Source organism: Puma concolor, chromosome D4, assembly GCF_028749965.1.
Source record: "Puma concolor isolate L17-30 chromosome D4, mPumCon1.1.hap2, whole genome shotgun sequence".
NCBI classification, from domain to species: Eukaryota; Metazoa; Chordata; class Mammalia; order Carnivora; family Felidae; genus Puma; species Puma concolor.
Genome location: NC_141679.1, coordinates 90,705,151 through 90,720,138, shown reverse-complemented (window position 1 = coordinate 90,720,138; position 14,988 = coordinate 90,705,151). Strand labels below are relative to the sequence as shown.

At 55.4% G+C, this 14,988-nt stretch overlaps 1 long non-coding RNA gene across 1 annotated transcript; it reads left to right on the top strand.

Moving 5' to 3' along the window:
* The first annotated feature begins 5,035 nt into the window (after positions 1 to 5,035).
* LOC147575115 (uncharacterized) lies at positions 5,036 to 7,525 on the top strand. Its single transcript, XR_015243351.1, has 3 exons — positions 5,036 to 5,200; positions 5,695 to 5,854; positions 6,781 to 7,525. It is a non-coding gene; the product is annotated as an uncharacterized LOC147575115 (long non-coding RNA).
* Positions 7,526 to 14,988: the final 7,463 nt, after the last annotated feature.

The window sequence follows — 14,988 nt, the reverse complement described above, 5'->3', positions numbered from 1 at the left end:
ATTTGCTACCCGAAACTGCCCCCACAGAGAAGACAGAACACGGCCACCCACAGCCCTGGTGTCTCCAGTCCTCATGACTTCACAGGGACAAGAAGAGGTATTGACACCCCCAGGCAGCGTCAAATCATTGGATATCTGTGACCCGTGACCCCGTGAACACCCAAGATATATGTCCCCGCACCCGACCTGAGCGAGCTTTTGAGCTGGGGAGGGAAAAAGGAACTTAGTTTAAAAGTGCCCTCCCCCTCAAAATAAAGAAATAAACTTAAAAAAATAAAAAGCGGGGGAGGGTGGCGCCTGGGTGGCTCAGTCAGTTAAGCATCCCAACTCTCGATTTCGGCTCAGGTCGTGATCTCCCGGTTGCTGAGTTCGAGCCCCACGTTGGGCTCTGTGCCGACAGCACGGAGCCTGCTTGGGATTCTCTCTCTCCTCTCTTTCTCTGCCCCTCCCTTGCTCATGCTCTCTCTCTCAAAATAAATATATAAACTTAAGGGAAAAAAAAGTGCCTCCCAAAAATAAATGGATGATATATGCAGGGTCCTCCAGCAGACGGCTTATTTCTTATCACCTGTCTTCGATTCTGTCATCCCCGGATCCCTTCCTTCCCCCTTCTGTTCCATATCCGGCCACTCTCAGCTCTCAGCGTAGAAAACAAGGTTCAAAAGTAGAATTTCAATGCCAGCCCCGCTTACCTTCATAATCCCTTTGTGGCACCTTGCCTTCAGTCAGTGGGGGACAGGCTATTTCCCAAGCATGCCTGGGATGTCCCCTGCCTAGGTCGGGAACAAAGAAGCAGGCACTCGGATGGATTTGAGCAGATTCGAGCCCCTGGCTGGAGCCCTCTGCCTCCATGGGTCTCGGGCGACCGTGCGTGCCTTTGGAGGCTGGCACCGGTGCCCTCTTCCCTGACCTCCGTCCTGGGAGAACTGACCCCAGCCCCTGACCTGAGGCCCCCTGGGCCACTCTTGGGGGGAGATGACACAGCATGGCGGCAGAGCTCGTGACTCTGCAGACGAGCAGCGTGGAGCCCCAGCCCCACCCTCAGCACGCGTGTGACTTTGGACACGTCGGCTGACCTCTCCGAACCGCAACGGCCTCATTTGCAGACCGGGGGGAAGAATGGCTCCCCCGGGGGTTGCTCAGGAGATCGGAAGAGATCGGGCACGTGCCTGATTGGGAAGGGTGCGTAATGCACTGGTAAGTGCTCAGCCGACACTGGCAGTGGGTCCGCGATCACCGTCTGCCTTTCGCTGTGGCTGTTTGGACATCCGGCTCTCCTCTACCAGGCTGCGAAGAACTTGACGGCAGGGACCGCTTCTGCCTCACTTTCGTTTTTCATTCCCTCCCTTCCCTCCCCGCCCTCACACCCCCAACCCCCTTGGAAGGAGGGAGGGAAGGAAGGAAGGAGGGAGTGGCTCTAGAAGGAAAAGGTGACGGTGACATTACCGAAGTCATTGCCAAGCAGCTGCTTCGTGGGGGGGCCATGTGCTTCATAACCATCCCCTTTCTGCCCACTGCCCCGTCTGTGACCAGCCGTCCCCCCTCGTTCACGAGCGAGGAGACTGAGGCTCAGGGGAGGTAAGTCACCGGCCCCAGATCCCCCGGCTGACTCCGTAGGGGTGCTCACACGCAGAGTGTGGCGGCCGAGGGGCCCGCCCGCGTGTACATCAGCCACACGCTGCTAGGGGTTCCCCGCCCATCTTTCTTGTAAGAGACTTTCAGATCAAGTTCTAATAGGAGCGGAGAGCGGTGGGGAAGCGGTCTGGGGACTGCCATCCTATTGGGAACGAGGACTTGACGTTGGCCGGGTTGGACCAATCCTGTCCCACTCTCTACTCGGATGCTATTTCCGTGCGCGGTGGGGAAAATAACCATTTCGTCCCCCTCCCGTCCCAGCCCCAGAAGGGGTAGCTTTGTAAGCATATGGAGAGTGGGGAAGAGAAAAGTGCCGAGTGCCTTGACTCCAACGTCATTCGTGTGAGTGTTCCATGCAGGCTGAAATGAAAATCGGTGATGAAACACACAGACGGAAGTGAAACCTGCATAAAGGAGAAAACAGCCTCCCGGTAACTCCTGCTCCCTGGGTATAAGGCTGCATTCCATGGCAACAGCATTCACACTTTGCTGAAATAAAAGCTCCTACCAGCTGGACCCGTTATTGAAGAAGATTAGCATATTTCGTGTGAGTGACTGAGTGGCACCAGCTGCCCCCACTGAACTGGCTTCGGGACACAGGAGCCCTGAGGCAGGGGAGTGAGAAGTCGCACTCAGCCAGACCCCAGAGACCCTCTGGCCACTCTCCAGCGTCTCCAGACTCCAGAGATCGCGACTGCCCCTGGACCGCGGCGTGTGAGGACAGCGGGGGCCCTTTAGACCCGCGAGTGGGTCATGGTCGAGCCCGAGGGTTAAAGACAGGGACGGGGAGAGACAAAACCTGAGTTCAAAGAGCTGAGTTGGCGAATGCCTGGCTAGTTGACCTGGGACAGGTCAATTCTCCTCTCTGTACTCAATTTTCGCATCTCTAAAATGGGTATAACAACACATCCCATCAAGGGGTGGGTACCGATCCAGTAAAGAAATGTATGCAAAGCCCTTAGCACATAGCAAGCAGTCGGTACGTGCCCACTTTCTAGTAAATCCTTCTAGAGAACTGCAGTTAACTTTTCAGGAATGTACCTGTTGGATAAAACGAGCAATTATTTTAACATTTGATGCTTTGTGGAAACTTTTATACTAGCCAAGTGCTAAATGTGGTCATGAAGCTGTGTGTGTGAGTGCGTGGTACGTGTGTGTGCATGAGAGAGAGAGAGAGAGAGAGAGGGAGAGAGAGGGAGAATATGTAGCATTCATGGTGCCGAAGGAGGGCAAGCTTCGGGGCCAGAGGGATGGGGTTTGAGTCCTGCCTCCTCATTTACTGAGTGGTCTTGGGCGGGTCACTTCACCCCTGACACCCGTTTCCGGGCTCTGGAACAGCAATAACGTGCCTCTATCTTAGACTTCTTGAGGAAATTAAAACGACGCGTGCGTATAAGGAACCTAACATTGGTCAGCCTCGTGAAGGACAAAGTGGCTACAGGTAAATGCAGAGTCAGATCCCAGAACAGAAAAAAGCCATCAGTGGAAAGGCAGGTGAAATCCAGGAAGAGAGCTGTACCAACGCTAATATCTGGGTTTGGATAAATGTACCATGGTTATTCGAGACAGTAACGTTAGGGGAAACCAGGCGACGGGGGCGGAGAACTCTCCGCGCTACCTTTGCAATTTTTCTGAAAGTCTAAAATTTTCCCAAAACTTAAACAAATAACCACGTATGCGTCTATTATTTTTTAAAGGGTTAAGCGACGGGTCTAAAGGGACCTTAAGGGTTATGTGGGACGAGTCGATGTACGGTGGGCTCTTGGACTGGATCCTGAGACGGGGGGAGAAGAAGAAAATCGCCGACAAGAACTGTGTCGGGGGGAATTAGCCACATGTGCACTTGTGCCACAGCCATCACTGTGGACTCCCTGAACCTGGTCACCATCTTGAGGTCGTGAAAGGGAGCGACCCTCGGAATAAGGTACGTGTTGCCAGCACCGGTAACGATGCTGTGACGGTTACGGGTTTGATGTTGGGCCGGTGGAAATGTTGCGCACTGGACATTTCGTGGCGGTACGGCATCGCGGATTCGTGGATGGGCTAAACGCCACCGGCTCGGTCACTTAGGAACGGCCGGTTTTATGTCACGCGAGTTTCACCTCGGTGCCTTAAAAAAACGTATGGAGAAAGGAGAGAGAAGGCGTCCCTATTCTGAGGAGACACAAACTGCAAGTAATTGGTGGTGAAGGGCATCCTGTCCCCAGACTTACTCCGAAATGATTCAGCAAAACACCCCCGATAACACCAGTGATGCAGGGGCAACGGGGGAGTTGACAAAGCACGTGTGTGGCAAAGAGTTAACAGCTGCTGAGTCTGGGGCCAAGGCGACGCGGGGCTTAACTTGACTCTTCTCGCGTAGGTTTGACATTGCTTTCGGATTAAAAAGCAGAAAACAAAGACCAATGGCATTTAATTTAAAACAACCGGGTGCTTGCTACAATAGAGAGAGCTCATCCAATAATGGAGTTACTATGGCTATATGTGCACACGGTATTAGAATGTTACCTTAATAGTTAGGATTCATTTTCGCAAATACGTCCTGGACCCTCGGCCGAGGGGAGACCCGGGCCGGCCCGGCAGAGGCGGGCTGAACCAGGCAGCGCCCACCCCCAGCGACTCAGGGGGAAGGCCTCACCGGGACTGTGGTCAGGGGACAGCAGGGTTCAGCGGCCGCGCCCAGGTCCTGGCCGCATGCCTGCACCCAGATAGGTGCCCGCCAGAGAGGGACAGGATGAACACACAAAACGAACCAGCAGGTCCTGGAAACAGATATTGTAGGTGCTACGGAGCAGCCCGAGGGGCTCCGCCCAAGTGATGGGGGCACCGGTGAGGGGAGGGGGGGGCTGAGCCACCCCACTCATCCTTCACAGCCACTGGCAAGTGGAGAAGCCGCCACTCAGGAGGGTTCAGTGATAGCCAAGGCTCCAGGGGCACACCAGACTGTTCACCATTTAGGACAACGTCTGCTCGGCTGGGCGCTGACCCTGAGGAAGCAGAGTGGGCTGGGGTGGGGGAGGGAAGTGGGCTTGGGGGGGTCACATCCGTCACTGCCGCTCGCCCGGCGATGGCTCCGGGCTCCCGTTGAGCCCCATCAACACCTGAGTCGCCAAGTCCCTGCATCAACGATGGCAATCAGGCTAGGAGCACGTAATTAGATCATTCAACTGCTTTCCAGGGAGAGCTGCTGTTTAATTAAAGAGGACTTTAACTGAAGGCGGATCCGGGGAGCTGGGGAAGACCAGCCTGCTCGGCTAGGGACGTTGCAGCAATCTGACAAGGTGCGGAGCCTGGGGGGCTGTGCCCACAAACACAGGCTGCCACAGGCTGCCGGCGGCTGTGGCTGCCGCGGACGAGGAGGGTTACGGAAGCACCCGCTTGCTTCCAGGGAAGGGCGGCGAGCAGGTCACGTGACGGCAAGTCCGAAAGAGATCCGGTTAGCCTAGGTTTCCAATCAGCTGGCAAGTCCACAGACACGGTACCCTGTGGTCTGCCAGTCTAGCTCTGTGACCTCAGGAACTTACTTGACCTCTCTGAGCCTCAGTTTCCTGATCCAGGCCACAAGGTGAGAAGGGTGACTTTTGGGTACAGTGAGGGATTCTTCTGATAGCTGAGGCTTTGTAAGCCCCTTTTATATTAGCCAGTTACTAAATATGGCCTGAAGCTGTGTGTGTGTGTGTGTGTGTGTGTGTGTGTGTGTGTGTGCCTTTCGCGCGCCCGCGTGCGCAGATGTGCGTGTGGAGGAACGGCGCACGTTGTCTGTTTTTTGGGACAAACGGACTAAGCGCTCCACTAGCCGCGGAGTGAGGCTGAGGTCACGCAGGTGTGAGGGTTGAGCGATCTCGTGAAGGGAAGCCCTCAGAACAGGTCCGGGGGCCCAATGATGTCACTTGCATTTACAGGAAAGAAAGGTGATTAACGCATCTTGGACCCAGAGAAGAAAGTTTCTAAGCTCCTGACATAAATGTATTTGTTGTGAAATGTAAGCTCAAGAAACCCACTCCTAAGACAAGTGTGGATGTTTAAATGTTCTCTGCCTCTCCACCCGATCGTTTCCAGAGACCATGGGGAGTTGGTCAGAGTGCACGGGGGACGAGTGACCCAACGACAAGGGTGTCAGGATCATTCATCGAGTGTTGCAAAAGCGCATCTGTGCGCAGGCTCCGCGCGGGGCGCCGGGGGCCACGGTGGGCAGGACCCCGTCCACAGGAGTCTTCGGGCAAGTGCGCGCCACCCCCTTTGGTCTGGGGGGTGGGAGACACTGAGTGGCAGACAAGGGCAAGACACGGTCACAAAGTGCGAGGGAACGATGTTTACTCCAACAGGACGGGCAAAACTGAGCAAGGGGAGTAAGTTTTTGCCACTCCCTCCCCCAATTTCTTGCAGGATGTCCCCCCCAGATCTTCTGCAGAGAACAGAGCTGCTGTCCCCGCCGTGACCAGGCCCCGCATCCCGAGCCCTGGCAACGGGTTAATATTTTTAATTGGAGCTTTTCACACAGAGCTGCCCTGGAGCTCTGTGCCCCCCCCCCCCCGGAAATGACTTGCACTCTCCCTAATGAAGTGGCCCTTTCCTTCTGTCCCCGTCATCTCTGCTGCCATCTGATTAGGGAAAGCCTCGCCCTGCCCCCCAGGGTCAGCTACTGTCCTCCTCTGCCCAGAAACCACCATGCCGTTTAACTACAAAACAAAACTATATGAAAAGGCATGCATTCCCTGCCTCCTGGCTGGGGTGGGAGACTGGAACCCTTCTGGCACATGTGCCTGGGTGGGGGGGAGCGGGGGGCAGGCAGGAAGACTAGGGTGACCGTCCCTGAATAAGCGGGTAGCAGAAACTCCAGCCTCGTGCCCTCCAGAGGGGACAGTTCTGGGAAAAGTCCGAGCTCTAGAGGGCTTGGGTGAGGGATGGGACCACACTGTGGGACGTGCAGAAATAGAGAGTAAGTGCCTGTGTGTGAAGCATTTTTAAGGGTCATTAATATTAACAGCATCATTCCAAATAGAATAATGAGCAGGACTCTAATTAATCATTTTTAATGGCAGCTTTGCTCCCCCAGTTTCATTCTGCATTTTTAATCAACAAGTCTCCCAAAGGGCCTTTTGCCACTGGGAATATTAACTGGAGGTGACTTCTCCCCTCCCCCAGAGAGACTCCAGTCCGGCCTGCAGTCTGGCGATTGCTCCCAGGTCAGAAAATCCACGAGGCTGCCGCAAAGGCCCAGAGGTTGAAGCGACGGTGGTCACACGTTCACTCAACAGACGGTTTAGAAGCACCGACCACGTGCCCGGTCCTTCGGTGGGGCTCTGAGGACGCAGCGGTAGTCGCGGCAGTGACAGCCACATCTCCATCCGGGGAGACAGAGTAACGGCAACCGCGTGCAGAAGGGCTCGCCGGGAGATGCTGGGCGCTCTGGGAGCCCACCGGGAAGGGGCTCGCCGGCCCGTCCAAGCAGAGCAGGGAGGCTTCCTGGAGGAAGTGGCATGCGGCTGAGCTCTGAAGTGTGGCTAGGAGTCAGCAGAGGGGAGACAGGGCACCAGGGACAGACGGGCACGTGCAGAGGCCCAGAGGCAGGAAGAGCCAAGTGGCGGGTCACCCACATGCCCAGCAGCACGATTCACAACCAACAGCCAACAAGTGGAAGCAAACCAACTGTCTGTCAACGGGTGATAGATCCACAGAATGCGTCAGGTCTGTACAGGGGAAGAGGATCCGGCCTTGGAGAGGAGAGGGTTACCGACACCTGCTGTCACACGGATGAACCTCAGAATCGGTACGCCGAGTGCCAGAGCCGGGCACGAAAGGCCACATGTCGTATGATTCCGTTTCTATGAAGTGTCCGGAACGGGTGAATCCAGAGAGACAGGGCTGACGACGGTAGCCAGGGGCTGGGTAGGGGTGGGGAGGAAGGGGAGGGATTTCTGCTAACAGGTATGGGGTCTTACCGCGGGAGGGGGCGGGGGGATGCTTGGGAATGAGGTAGAGGTGTGGTTGCTGGATGTGGTGAACGTGCTAAATGCCCCTAATTGTTCCCATTAAAATGGCTAATTTGTGTTAGGTGGGTTTTGCCTCAAAGAAGGGGGGTGGGGGGCGAGAGAAGAAACAGAACACGTGAGAAGCTGGGCAAGACATAGCTGTACGTGGTCCGTCTCCTTCAGGAGACCGAGGAGTCCTTGGTCACCTGCCCCACCATTTCTTTCTTTCTTTTTTTTTTTAATTTTTTTGGGTAACGTTTATTTATTTATTTGTTTGAGAGACAGAGAGAGACAGAGCGTGAGCGGGGGAGGGGCAGAGAGAGAGAGAGAGAGAGACCCAGAATCCCAAGCAGGCTCCAGGCTCCGAGATGTCCGCACAGGGCCCAACACGGGGCTCGAACCCACAAACCGTGAGATCATGACCCGAGCCACCCAGGCGTCTGCATTTCTAATCATGAGCCCCTCGCCACCCCCCTAACAGGAAGCCCTCTCAACCCGGCACTGATGCCAGGCAAGTTCTCAGATTTGCGAGGACTTTTCTAGAAACTGTCGTGATCCTGGCTAGCTGCCCCATTCTTGAGGATCCAGTGAGTTAATGTACCGAAAAGTACCTAGAGGGGTCAGCCATTCTGCACAGTAACAGCAGCAGCAGCTGAAAAGGGTCGAGGGCTTTCTTCGGCTCAGACATGCAGGCCAGACTCTGCCTGTATTATTCCGGCTAACCTCCCACCGGCCCCATCAGGCACCATTATTATTATTCCCAGTTTACAGATAAGGAAACCACTGTTAAGTCATTTGTCCCAAATCACACAGCTGACAAGGAGAGGCCCCGAGCCGGGAACCTAGGCCTGTCCAGTTCCAAAGTCCATGCTCTTGGCCACTATGCTCTGTTGCTCCCTAAATTATAAACTATTAAGAAAAACGAAAACCTGGGGCGCCTGGGCGGCTTAGTCGGTGAAGCGTCAGACGTCGGCTCAGGTCATGATCTCACGGTTCGTGAGTTCGAGCCCCGCGTCGGGCTCTGTGCTGGCGGCTCGGAGCCCGGAGCCTGCTTCCGATTCTGTGTCTCCCTCTCTCTCTGCCCCTCCCCGGCTCACACTCTGTCTCGCTCTCTCTCAAAAATAAATACACGTTAAAAAAAATTAAAGAAAAAAAAAGAAAAACAAAAACCTGACCTTTCCCCTGACTGCACTCCGCCCCCTTGGCCGAGTCCTCGGTCCGTTTTCTCTCTGTTTTAAAAGCTTGGACCGGGGGCGCCTGGGTGGCGCAGTCGGTTAAGCGTCCGACTTCAGCCAGGTCACGATCTCGCGGTCCGTGAGTTCGAGCCCCGCGTTGGGCTCTGGGCTGATGGCTCAGAGCCTGGAGCCTGTTTCCGATTCTGTGTCTCCCTCTCTCTCTGCCCCTCGCCCATTCATGCTCTGTCTCTCTCTGTCCCAAAAATAAATAAACGTTGAAAAAAAAAAAAAATTAAAAGCTTGGACGGTCATCTCTTGTATCCCCGGTGCAATCTCTTCCAGTGGACATTGAGGGGACCAGCGACAGGGCTCCCTATCTCCAACCTGTGTGTTAAAGACCCTGTCGCGGTGTCCCTGGCGTGGGTGCCTAAGTCCAGCCTGCGGACAGCTGTGTGCCCCTCCCAGCTGTAAGGGGACGTGTGGGCTGCTGTGAGGCGGCTCTAGGCCCAGTGCAAAGTCGGAGACGACCACCTTTACCGCCTTATCGATGGCCCCAGAAGGGGCTGTTGGATAACGTGAACTGAGGACAGTTGACACCATACCTTGCATATCAATCGGCCATCAGGAGTATCACACGTCCCCAGCAAAAGCACGTTCTCATCCCAGACCGGCCAAGAACGGGCAGCTGCCCGGGAGCTGTCTCTTTTGAGAAGATGCCCCCTCCGGGCTGGTTCCAGAAGGTGCTACGCATACGCGTGCTGCTCTCCACGGCGCGTTTCCCTGCAAAGGCTGGAGGCTGCTGCGAAGGGCTCGTGACATAACGGGTACAATCGGCAGGACGCCGAGCGCAGAGGGGTGGGCGTGCGGTCCCCTAAGGCCGCCGGGGAGGTAACGGGGCCCGAAACGGAGGCCGACGTCGCCATCGTATCAATAAAAGGTGTGGCTGTTTGTGAAAAAGACTGCACTCAATGGGGCGCCTGGGTGGCGCAGTGGGTTAAGCGTCCTACTTCAGCCAGGTCACGATCTCGCGAGGTCTCGCGTGATCTCGCGTGAGTTCGAGCCCCGCGTCAGGCTCTGGGCTGATGGCTCGGAGCCTGGAGCCTGTTTCCGACTCTGTGTCTCTCTCTCTCTCTGCCCCTCCCCCGTTCATGCTCTGTCTCTCTCTGTCCCAAAAATAAAATAAAAACGTTGAAAAAAAAATTAAAAAAAAAAAAAAAAAGATTGCATTCATTTTACCAGCGACTTCCCTGGATCCGTCTCAGCACCAGCCCTTTTTAGCACTTTTTTTTTGCAACTCATCGGAGGGTAATCGGCGGGCTTCGGGCCTCACATTGATCTGAAACATAAATGCTAAAAAGAGGAGGGCGAGGTGACGTTTTTATTGACTCGATTGTAAAGGAAGTCAGAGAACCAAAGACAGGCGGCCAACGAAAGTCACCAAATGGTCGTGAGTTTGAATCCATAGCAACGGACGGGTCCCAAGCCACCGTGGTTACCCAGAGCCATGGTGGAACATTTAGAAATACATTTGTGTGTGTGTCGGGGGGGGGGGGGGGGGGGGCGGGGTTCTTTGGGGACAATGGGAAGGAAGGCTCTGTGCCACTGCTAGGCTGCTTCACTGGAGGGCCCGCAATCGCTGGGACCCGGGAGGGAAGGCAGGGGGTGCCCCAAAGACTGGACCCCAACACGGGCAGCTACCCAACAGCCAGCAGCCTCTCGGACAAGGAGCTCAACCATCAGCCATCTCCCGTGACAGGCAGGGGCTCCCGGGGCCCCAGCCCTCCCCCCCCCCCCCCGCCCCGCGACAGCGGCCCGTTTGCCTGTGAGGACCGTCTTCAGAGTGGGGGGCTGGGAAGAAGGCCTAACGCAGCCCAGGCCCAGAGCGATGGGGGCTGGGGGAGGGGAGGCAGGCAGAGAGCACAGAAGAATCCCATTAAAGAACAAAGCTAATCAATACTGGCCGCAACCAGGAAGGTTTAAAAGCCTCTCCACAGAGCCTGCTCCCCCATCAGTGGGGGACAAGTGGCGGGAGAGCTGTTTGGACCCTTCTCTGGGTCCATCAGGAGCATCATCTCCAGCAGACAGGAAAGGAGGTGGGGCGGGCGGGGGACGAGTCAGCCTGCAGGGTGGGCTGAGGTGGTGGGTCAGCTGCCCCTCAGGGATTTGGGAGAGCCCTTCCCAAGGTCTGCACATGCCAGCACTGGAGGGGACCTTGGAGACCTCCGCGAGGTCCTTGCCTCCCGTTTTACAGACGAGGACACTGAGACCCTAGAGAGAAAAAGATTTGCCTGAGGTCACACGGCTAGAAGGTTCCAGGCCTCTGCCTCCCGGCACAGGTGAATTTCCTCTTCGAGGCCTGTTAACGTGACTGTCCCTCTCTCTCTCTCTCTTCTTTATTATCCTTAGTAATGTCAGCAGTCTTAGCACCTACTATTAACTGGTTAAGCCTCCCGTTAACTGGGTGCTTGCTCTGGCCGGTCAGATCGCTGATCGTTGGGTGTGAATCATGCGAGAGGATGTGAACGTCGTGAGGTGTGAGCCTTCGGAAAGCTGTGAAGCGGTCCCATCACCATCCTAGTTTAGAGAGGAGGAGACAGACTCCCAGGTCCCGCGACCATCTTGGGGCTAATCACCACCCTCTGCACTGTAGAGCGTCAGCTCCTAAACCCTACACATGACACTGTCCTTGGGTGTCAAGGTCCAGTTGAGACGTGACCCCACAGCAGGGCTGGGAGAGCGGAGGCCCTGCTCTGATCCCTCCCGTGGTCTCAGGGTTTGTAGGGTCAGCTAATTCAGCCACCCCCTAACTCAGCTGCCCCTCCCGGTGCTGCTTCCGGGGCTGAACGTGACCTGCTGGGCTGAGGGTGTGGGCGGCTCACTGTGAACGGATTCCTGGCGTTACCAAAGGAGAGAGACGCTCTTACAGCAAAGTCAAGGCCACTAGGAAAGGGAGGCCCCTGTGTCCTCATGGGCTGAGGCGGCCCCCAGGTTCATCCTACTCTGTCATTCTTCGTGTCGACCGCAGTTACAGACACGGTCATCTGAGCGCTGGGACCATTTACGGAGAGCTCGGTGTGGGCCAAGCCCCGCACGAGGAGCGAGAAATGCTCCCCACCTCCCTAAAAGATATGTTCCCTTATTATTCCCATTTTACAGGGGATCAGACTGAGGCCCGGCACAGCTGAAGGAAGGGCCCAGGGTTCTACAGCGTAAGTGGCAGGACCCACGCCTGTGTGACTCTGGGGTTGTGATGACGGAAGTTTCTGTCCTTGTACCACAAGGCAGGAGTCGGTGGCGGGGTTGGGGGGGGTGGTGGTTCCTCGGAAACCTAAACACGAATTAGGGGAGGACCCAGAAATTCCACTCCTAGGGACAGACCCAAAGGAACTGAAAACAGACACGAAAACAAGCCCGTGTGCACAAGAGCCGACCCACAACAGCCAGCAGCTGCAACCATCAGCAGATGACAGACAAATAAACACCGTGGGGCCACGCGATGGATTCATTGTTATCCAGGCACAAAAAGAAACAAAGTACTGATATGTGCCGCGTCATGAGAACATACGCTAAACGGACGCTAAATGGACGGATCTTGTGTGATTCTGTTTATGTGAGATCTCGAGAGTAGACGGGTCCCTGGACACTGAACACAGCCTGGTGGTCGTCAGGGGCTGGGGGTGCGGGGAGAGCGCATGCTGGGCGGCAAGCTCCACGTCGGGGTGACAGAGTTGTCCTGGAACTAGACGGAGCGGTGGCCGCACAACTCTGTTAATGTGCTAAACGCCAGTGAATGCCACTTCAAAATGATTAAGGTTATGTTACGTGAGTTTCACCTGAATCAATTATGCTGTAAAGAATCCTGTGGGTTTCGTTGCTGTTGAACCCCCCCTCCAGGAACGGTTGGGTGGGGGGAGTGAAAAGCTAACAGTCCAAGTGAGCGCGTGGAGGGAGCAAGTCCTGGGGGGCCCTTCACCCTGTTTTTGTTCCGATCCTCCTGGATGTGGCTCAGTGAGGACCACAGGACATTTGCATGCACAACAGGGCGAGCAGCGGGCGTGAATCCACAGCCCAGAGACTGTTCACACAAGCCCAGAGGAACGTGTTGTTAAAGTGTAAACCAAACGGCCGGGGGCGGGGGGGGGGCGGGGGGGGGGTGGGAAGGGGTCAAACATGCTGCGGGTCTGGTTGAGAACAGCACATATACCCTCAAGGAGCTTCACGCTAAATCCGGGCTGGCTGCTTACAATGGTCTCCTCAAAGTGGCTTGCTGTTAAAAGTCTCTGCCCTCTGGGAGAAGAAACAAAAAAAACACCAGAAAAGCTCTGGCATTGTTGGCCAATTCCCACGGTGTAAATGTTTCCGCCATGGTGGATTTCACGCTGAAGGCGAACTTGGGGATAGATGCTTGGCGGCCATCCTCACACGGCCCCTCCGCCACATAGATGCAGTAGATGTACTGTCCCCAACCTCAGGAGGGAGGGGACGGTACAATGCAGTGAAACAATTAGGAAGGGATGAGTTCCGAGTATTTATTACCTCTGCTTTTAATATAACTTAATTATAAGCTTACATAATTTAATCTTCTATAATGGCTGCGTTTAACAACCAGCTCACCAGCTTCCTTAGCATTTAATAACCCGGTGCGGTGTTGAGCTGTTCCAGCACAGAGCTGACCCCACCCTCAACCACCGACACTGCCCGCCCCCGGTTCCTGGTTTCTTCAATCCCTTTAACGGGGAGTAAAATTTTTCCTTCCACAGGTACAGCTCGGATTCAAGGTGTAGGTTTAGTTCACACCCCTGGAAGGAAAAACACGCAGATTTAATGCAGATGGTTCCCCTAAAGCTGACTCGATTGATGGGGTTGCCAGAAGCTGGGCTCCGCCGACTGGGGAGGGGGGCACCTATCAGTGAGGCGGAGAGGCATAAGGTGAACATAGGAGGCTAGTTCCCAAACGAGGGGGCACTTAGAACCAACATAGCTGTTGGGGCGCCTGGGTGGCGCAGTCGGTTAAGCGTCCGACTTCAGCCAGGTCACGATCTCGCGGTCCGTGAGTTCGAGCCCCGCGTCAGGCTCTGGGCTGATGGCTCAGAGCCTGGAGCCTGTTTCCGATTCTGTGTCTCCCTCTCTCTCTGCCCCTCCCCCGTTCATGCTCTGTCTCTCTCTGTCTCAAAAATAAATAAACGTTGAAAAAAAAAATTTAAAAAAAAAAAAAAAGAACCAACATAGCTGCCAATGGACCCCTGACTGCCCTGCCAAATTTTTACCCCGAAATGCTAGCTACATCCTTGAGCCAGGTTATCGCATCCTGGGTCACAGACCCCTCCATAGCCTCCTGGTTTAAACCTCAAAAAACTGGGGTGCCTGGGTGGCTCAGTCGGTTAAGCGTCCGCCTCTTGATTTCTGCTCAGGTCATGATCTCACCATTCATGGGTTCGAGCCCCGTATCAGACTCCGTGCTGACAGTGCAGAGGCTGCTTGGGATTCTCTCTCTCTGCCCCATCAGGCCTGACTGGGCTCAGCTGGGCAAGAATTGCTCAGGGTACCTCTCATGCTTGCAGTTAGTGGCTAAGGCTGGAATCTTCCAGGGGCAGAGGCTTGCTCACAGCAGCCGGGGTGCCTCCCTGCGTGCACTCCATTCATCTCCTTAGCTGTGTGTGTGTGTGTGTGTGTGTGTGTGTGTGTGTGTGTGTGTGGAGAGAGAGAGAACGAGAGAAGGAGAGGAGGAGAGAGGAGAGAGAGAGCCTGTTTGCTAACCTAGCCTCAGAAGTCACGTCGTCACCGCTGTATCCCCTTCGCTGGAAGTGAGTCAGGAAAGCCAGCCCGTACTCAAGGAAGGGGATGAGGTTGTTACGGGAGGGACGTCAGAGGACAAGAGGGCCTGTTCACAAGACCCCACAGTCCATTTGCTCAGCCGCATCCCGTTCCCCTGCTGAGAAGGGTCATTGCTGGGCCCAGGCAATCCCTCCAAGGTTGGGTCAATCTTCATGGCTGTCCTGGCCTGGGCAACACCAAACACAGCCCTTCCCAAGACCACGTGGGAGCTGGCGATGGGGGCAATGTTCTAAGTTGCCAAACCCAAGAGCTTTGCTTGGAGTTTGCTGTGGCTGATCCCCACTTCTAGAAAGTTCACCCTCCGTCAGAGTCTGGCACTGCATCCCAGAGTGTCTGCCAGCCTGGCCGGCCACTCCTTCTCCCTCCTCGTG